This window comes from Lucilia cuprina, chromosome X (assembly GCF_022045245.1).
Source record: "Lucilia cuprina isolate Lc7/37 chromosome X, ASM2204524v1, whole genome shotgun sequence".
Lineage (NCBI taxonomy): Eukaryota > Metazoa > Arthropoda > Insecta > Diptera > Calliphoridae > Lucilia > Lucilia cuprina.
In genome coordinates this window covers 12,202,057-12,209,556 of record NC_060949.1, presented here as the reverse complement: position 1 = coordinate 12,209,556, position 7,500 = coordinate 12,202,057, and the positions used below count along the sequence as shown (strand labels likewise).

General features: G+C 31.5%; 1 long non-coding RNA gene and 1 pseudogene across 1 annotated transcript; both read left to right on the top strand.

Moving 5' to 3' along the window:
• LOC124421406 overlaps positions 1 to 7,500 on the top strand; it is a 21,188-nt pseudogene that overhangs the window by 4,396 nt on the left and 9,292 nt on the right.
• On the top strand, positions 3,134 to 4,360 carry LOC124421408. Its single transcript, XR_006941645.1, has 3 exons — positions 3,134 to 3,473; positions 3,966 to 4,100; positions 4,204 to 4,360. It is a non-coding gene; the product is annotated as an uncharacterized LOC124421408 (long non-coding RNA).

Here is a 7,500-nt window from a genome sequence, read left to right as displayed (position 1 = left end):
TAATTTAAGCGAAATCACTGCGTTTGTTAAAGTAGATTATTTATTTTGAAGCGATTATTAATATCGATTAAATTAGATTTTTTTAGTTATTTTTTTATCAATGCAAAATTAGGTAAAATCGATGTTGATCGTACCAAATCAAGATCAAGAAGGGCGGAAATTATCATCCGATGCTGACAAAAAAAATTTAGGTGACTACCAAAGAGAGAGATTTCTCAATTTTCTTATTCTTACTTTTCGTATATAAATTTGGCATTACCGATTGATATATTTTCGCGAATGGTAACACTTAATAGAAACTTCTCTCATTTATCTTAAAGTTAGCATATGTTCATAAGGGATATGGATAGCTTGTATGGCTATATGAATAGTGTCAGATCTTCTATATTGAAAAAGTACTGTATAAACATAATTGTATTATGTATTTTTCTTTTTCATCAAAACGTTAGGTTAAAAAAAAATAGAAATCTGCAACAGCGGGAATTAGAGGAAGGGTAAATCAGAAAGGCTTAGGATATTTTCTTAAACGTTATAATACATATGTGTTTATTTTAGATAATTTCATTCCGAATTTCGATTTGAATTGTTGCTAGTGCTATTCCTTTTGTCTTTTTGGTATATAAAACATGTCTATTGACAACTTTATTCGCTTGGCCGATTATATAGTCGAATTCGAGGCCGATTACAACGAGAATCGTTATAAAATCAATTCTCCTCATGCGTTAGAAATCCACAGACAGGAAATAAAGTCCACATGGGTTCGTCTTAAGGCGGCTTTTGAGAAATTTTTGTTCGATAAGGACAACGAAGATGATACGGATCCCGGAGAATCGGATGATATAGAAGCATTTAAAGACAAATACGAAAGTACTTATGTTACTTATTGTAATATATTGATAAAACTATCCGAGCTGACCGATAGCCTTCGGGATCAGTCGCGTGAGAAATCTGACACAAGTCCGGTCAATTCCCAGTTTTTCCCAGTCCAGCCTGTATCTTCCCAGCCTTCGCATAGCTTTCACCTTCCTCCGTGTGAGATAGAGGCCTTCCATGGTAATTATGAATCATGGCCGAATTTCCGTGATCTATTCACAGCCATGTTCATACAGAATTCCACATTAAGCCCTGTTGAAAAGCTTTCCATTTGACTCAGAAGATTAAAGGAAAAGCAAGGGAGATTGTTAAGAAGAGTCCTTTAACAAATCAGGGTTTTGATTTAGCCTGGGCAAATCTGACAGAACGATTTGAGAATCGTCGGGTCCAAGTTAACGGACAACTTCGAATCCTATTTAATCTCCCTAGCATAACTTCCGAATCGGCAAAAGCTCTTCAACATTTGCAAAGGGACATAAACTCTTGTATTTCCATATTACGTCTCCATCGCATAGACGTTGACAGCTGGGACCCTATTTTTGTTTTCTTGTGTTCCAATAAGCTTCCAAAATGGTCCGATTTAGATTTATTCCTGACCAATCGATACAGGACTTTGGAATCCGTTACCGAAATACGTTCCGCTACATCCAAGCCAGATGGGTTGACTATATTCCAGACGCTGAAATCCGAATCTATGGGTTTTGCGATGCTTCCGAAAAAGCATATGCAGCCGCGTTATACATCCGAATAGCTGACGGTAAAAAGATATCCAGTCACTTAATTGCTTCCAAAACAAAAGTAGCTCCTGTTAAAACTTTGTCTATTCCACGACTAGAGCTATGTGGTGCCGCGTTACTGGCGGATATGATTGATAATTATCTTCCACAATTTGATATCAGTCATTATTCCTTATTCTGTTGGACTGATTCCACAATTGTCCTGTCATGGTTAGCCAAACCTCCATGTTCTTGGTTAACTTTTGTAGCAAATAGGGTTTCCAGAATAACCCAAATTACTGATCCAAAACTGTGGAATCATGTCAACTCAGAGTCCAATCCTGCAGATTTAGCTAGTCGTGGAGTTTATCCAAAAGAGCTCGTCAACAACCATCTTTGGTGGTTTGGTCCTGATTGGTTAAGAGAATCCAGAGCAAATTGGCAAATTTCTGATAAGGCAAATATACCTGATACAGAAATTGAAAAGAAGAACGTGAAAGTGCACTTTTCCTATTTCCAACATTATGAGGATATTTTGGAAAGATTTTCCTCGTTTCCTAGGGCGCTTCGAGTAATGTTGACGAATTTTGTCAAGATTAGATTTTATAACATTAGAAGATAAGAATGATTTTGTCCTATCTAGACACATTTTCCGATTTCGCCACCACCCAAGATTGCGTTCTAATTATCACAAAAGTTCAATTGCCTTATATAGTTCAGAGATCATTTTTGCTCGCGATCGACTTATAATCAATTGCCAGAAAGTTGGCTATCCTGCCGAATATCGAGCTTTATCTTCCAGACAAATTATATCCTCGTCCAGTTCCATTTTGAATCTTAATCCCTTCCTAGATTCCGAAGGACTTATCCGATCGTGCGGAAGACTCGAGAATTCTCCGGGTCTATCGTACAATGAGAAACATCCTGTTATTATTCCTTATAATTGCCAATATTCACGGCTTTTAGTCAAATTTGTCCATGATATTAGTCTTCATGGTGGTAATCAGCTTGTCCTACGCTTGATAAGAACTCATTACTGGATTCCAAAAGTAAAAAATCTTATCAAAACCACCATTCGAAAATGCAAACCATGTATTATCTACCGGAAAAGATGTCAGCAACAGATGATGGCTGCCTTGCCCTCTGAACGATCTGAAATTTCGCGTCCATTTACTCATACGGGACTAGATTTTGCAGGTCCATTTGATATCAAATCTATCATGCTATCGTCTCGCGAATTGCTCACTTCTAGCTACGCTCACCAGAACCTGACCTGGCATTTTATTCCGCCGGGTGCTCCGCATATGGGTATATATATATATATATATATATATATATATATATATATATATTATATATAGTATATATATTTATATATATATATAGATATATATATATATATAGAAGATATATATATATATATATATATATATGATATATATATATATAGATATATTATATATATATATATATAATTATATAATAATATATATATAAATAGATATATATTTTTTTTAAATTAAAACTAATTGAACTAATTCTATTTAACCAGCATGTTTGAATTTATAAAGTAAATTCTTTATATAGCTGTTAAAGTATTTTGCTATTGCAGAGTAAAAAGCTAATGTAAAGATTTTACATGAATAAAACATTAAATTTAATACCGATTCATGTCAAGTGGCAACTAACGATTTAAGTTTATATTAAAACAATATTAATTTACTTTAAATCAATATTTCAGAAACTTCAATCGTATGAATTGGGCCCAATACATCTAAGGAGTTTAAAGAGCTTAATCATCAAAATCCTGTTGTCAGTTGTATGGTAAAGAGAAAAATTATCCTTTTTTAGATCAACGTATTCCTTTCCTAAGGAACATTCAATGTAAGTTCAAATATGTCAAATATGTGTGAAATTCAAACATGTATTCGAAAATTTAACAAATTAATTGAATTTTTATTATAATTATAAATACTAACCACATTAAATTTACTGTACCAAAATGTACGATCGAGTTTAATCTCATGTTAAAACATTTTTTTTATTAAATTAGGATAATTATATAATGAATATAGTTTCTCATAATAAATGAATTGCAAAAATATGAATATGGAGTAGACAATATTTTTATGGGTATATTAGGTTTCAACAAATTTGTGTGGATATATGGTAATGTAAATTAAAAATTACAGTTTAGGGAGTGATTGGAAATTATGGAACACAACGTCACTAAGTGTAGAAGGGTAGGGAAACATATAGTGTTCATGCGATATACCATCTATCGCTTAATCTGTCAGTTTTTGTTTTATAGCTTCTAGTAGTTTAAAATTGTTACAAGCTAAATATTGGAATGAATATACTCTTTTCTCTTGCCAGTTCCAATTATTTTAGTATGGTCAAGGACCCTCCCGTTGCCGGCGAGCTAAGCCCTCACTTCAATCGTTCCAAGTAGGACCTTACTAGAATAAAGAAATAATCAAACAACTTTCAAACTGAGTACTGCAACACCGCGTAAGTACCCATCTCCCTCTAACCACTAAATAAACATACATAAATATAAATTATGAATATATTAACTAATAATTATTGTTTTTACGCTTTTTTCAAATTTCAGTTGTGACTGGTTGATGTCAATCATTGAATTTGGTTTCTATTTGGTGACTCCTAAATCCTTTTCATTGATGTTTTTCCTTATCGTTGTATATAAATATTCTAACATATTTTCTGTAACTTCTGAATTTGAACATAAGTGAAATATATTCATATATTCTCAATACATCAAAATTGTAAATTTCAAAATTATTTTCGTTATGGAATCATGCAAAGACACCTTTCGTTTAGGTGATGTATACTGATGTCTCAGCCTTCACTTTTGCAAAATAATTAATATGTCGTTTGAATGCCATTCATGCACATCTCTGATGGATATACAGACGCATGAACTAATGTACTGCTTGTAGATGAAGTAAACAAACGTACAAACGTATGTAATTTAAAGGGCTCGCTAATAATATTATTGTGGACAATTAATATTGTTTGGAAATAAGCAAAGCAAAAGGTAAAGAGCAAATGGAAGGGAAAAAGTATTATTTAAATTAAATAATATATGAACGAAAAAAATAAAGAGTTATGAAATTGAATAGGGAATAATGTGAAGAGAATTTAACTTGGAATTTATATGGAAATATGGAGAAAATATTCACAGCAAAAGAACAAAATGCCCTACGTTGGATCAAGAGAAATAAACACCGGTTAATATATATATTTCTTTTATTATAAAACGTTAATTGTTATGATTATATTTAAAAAAAAACGATGGATAAAAGAAAATAAATACCGGTGGAGTTAGTAATTTGTGGACAAAAAAAGCTATTTTAATGATATTTTTAGGAAAACTCACGCTTTTAACTCTAACTCTTGGACAACCAATAGAAGTAGGGGATATTTAATTCGGTGCACACAACTATAATTTTCCACTAAATTTAATTTGAATTTGCGACGGCTTTTTTCATATAATTTTGGACTAATTAAAAAAAAATTAAAAAAAACTTCTTCACTCTCTATTTTCTCTTTTTTTTATTAAGTTGACAAATGCCGTTGGAATTTTCAATTATTAATTTCTATATTTTATTTTGTATGTAGTTAATCTTTTTTTTAACGCACTCAACACAAACACTATGCACTTTGTATATGGATAAACTAAATAAAGCAAAAATAAATTAAACAAACGAACCTGATTAATTATTGATGCTGGAAGTATGTAATCCTTTGTTGGTGGAATCTCCGAGAGTTGAAATCTCCGAGAGAATTAAATAACTCTTCCAATTTATCCGGTTCGAACTGGACCAAAATGTTTCGTTCAAAGCTATGGATGGGGATGAAAGGCTGGATGATTGGAAAACTTTATTATTCTCTCTGAGCCAAAACAAAATATATGAATATATTTTGTAACTCAGAATAATTTAATAAGTAAGGAATGAAAAAAAAGAAAGAAAATAAAACACAGGAATTAGGATTTCTTTTTTTTTAATATTTATTAAATTATTTGGGAATACGAAATTCTTACCAAGGATAGGAAAGTGGACCAATTTGCACAAAAAGAAAGTTTATTTTTGGCGGAAATAAGATTTTACGACATATTTGAAATAATTGACGTTTTATTTAGAACTTTATGACAACTTTACATATGCTGCAATTCGTAGCATTCACTATCGATATATGTCATAAGAAATAGGAATTTGCGGGGAGATTATGAATAAATGGACAATTGTTGTTTGGCATAAACATATATATTCAATATTTTAGAAAGATCTAAAAGTACCAGTACCAGTGAAGTACGAAAAAGTACCAAAGGACCTATTTTATTTAATTTCATGTTCCTAAGTTCAATATTATAGAAAATTCAAAAAGTACCAGAAAATATTCCAGTTTAAATTTTCATTCACTCAAGTCCCTGATTGCTTTTATGGATTCTAAATAACTCCACATGCTTAATTTCATGTTTCTTGGATCAATATTATAAAAAACACAAAAAGTACCTTTTGAAGAACGAAAAGGTATCAAAAAGTCCCCTTTTATATGTTCTCACTTAATCCATCCTCTACATACTTAATTTCATGTTTCTAGGTTCAATATTATAAAAAATTCAAAAATACCTTTTGATGAACGAAAAGTCCCATTTTATAGATTTTCATTTACTCCGGGCTCTACATGCTTAATTTCATGTTTCTAGGTTAAATTTTATAGAACTCAAAAAGTACCTTTTGTAGAACGAAACAGTACCAAAAAGTCTCCTTTTATAGATTCTCATTTACTACGTGCTATACATGCTTAATTTCATGTTTCTAGGTTAAATTTAATAGAAAACTCAAAAAGTACCAGTCGAAGTATGAAAAAGTACCAAAAAGTCCCCTTTTATAGATTCTCACTTACTCCGGGCTCTACATGCTTAATTTAATGCTTCTAGGTTTATTTTAAAGAAAACTCAAGAAAATACCTGTGTAGAACGAAAAAGTACCGAAAAGTCTCTTTATTATTAATTTCGTGTTTCGATTTCAATACCAAAGAAACTCAAAAACTACCAGATGGAGAATGAAAAAGTACCAAAAAACATCACTTGGTACCGGGTTTCCAAATAACACCTCATTAGCATATTTAGTGGGTCTAAATCTAAAAATTTTATCTAAATTGGATCATTGTGTTTAAATAAAATCAAATTTCCAGTTTTTACCCCTTTTGGTACTTTTTTTCTACCCATAAACGAAATAAAAATTCTATTCCAAAATGTTGCAATATCGTAGTGGGAGCCAGTTATTACGTATTTATATGTATAAGTTAATAAACCAAAATCAATGTTTTATGAAAAAAGTACCAAAAATGGATACAATTTTCACCCCTTAAACATCCGAATAACCAAAAAGTACTAAATTTATATTTTTATTTTTTCATCAAGTTATGAAGGGGTCAAAAATATTGTTTGAATGTTTACTGGTTTAAAAGATACATGGGGTGCAAAAAAAGTACCAAAATACAGTTTTTACCCTTTTATTCCCTAAAGGGGCCGAAATTGAAAAAAGTACCAGACACCTGTCCGCATATTTTTTATTTGAACGATGATAAGCTTTAAACTACTTTTGTATTTGTTCTAGTTTAGGAGATATGAGGTTACCGATTTTACCCGTTTTTACCCTTTCGCTTTAACCGTTTAGGCTGTGCGATGATGAATCAGTCAATCAGTCAGTCAGTCAGTCAGCAACGTTAGAATTTTATATATATAGATATTTAGGAAAACCTGTTTTGCCCGTTTTTACCCGTAAATGTGCAAATTTCCAAAAATCGCTCCTTAGTGGATCTACATAACCAAAAACACATCTACTGTCAAAATTTCATGATTCTAGGTTCAGCCGTTTGG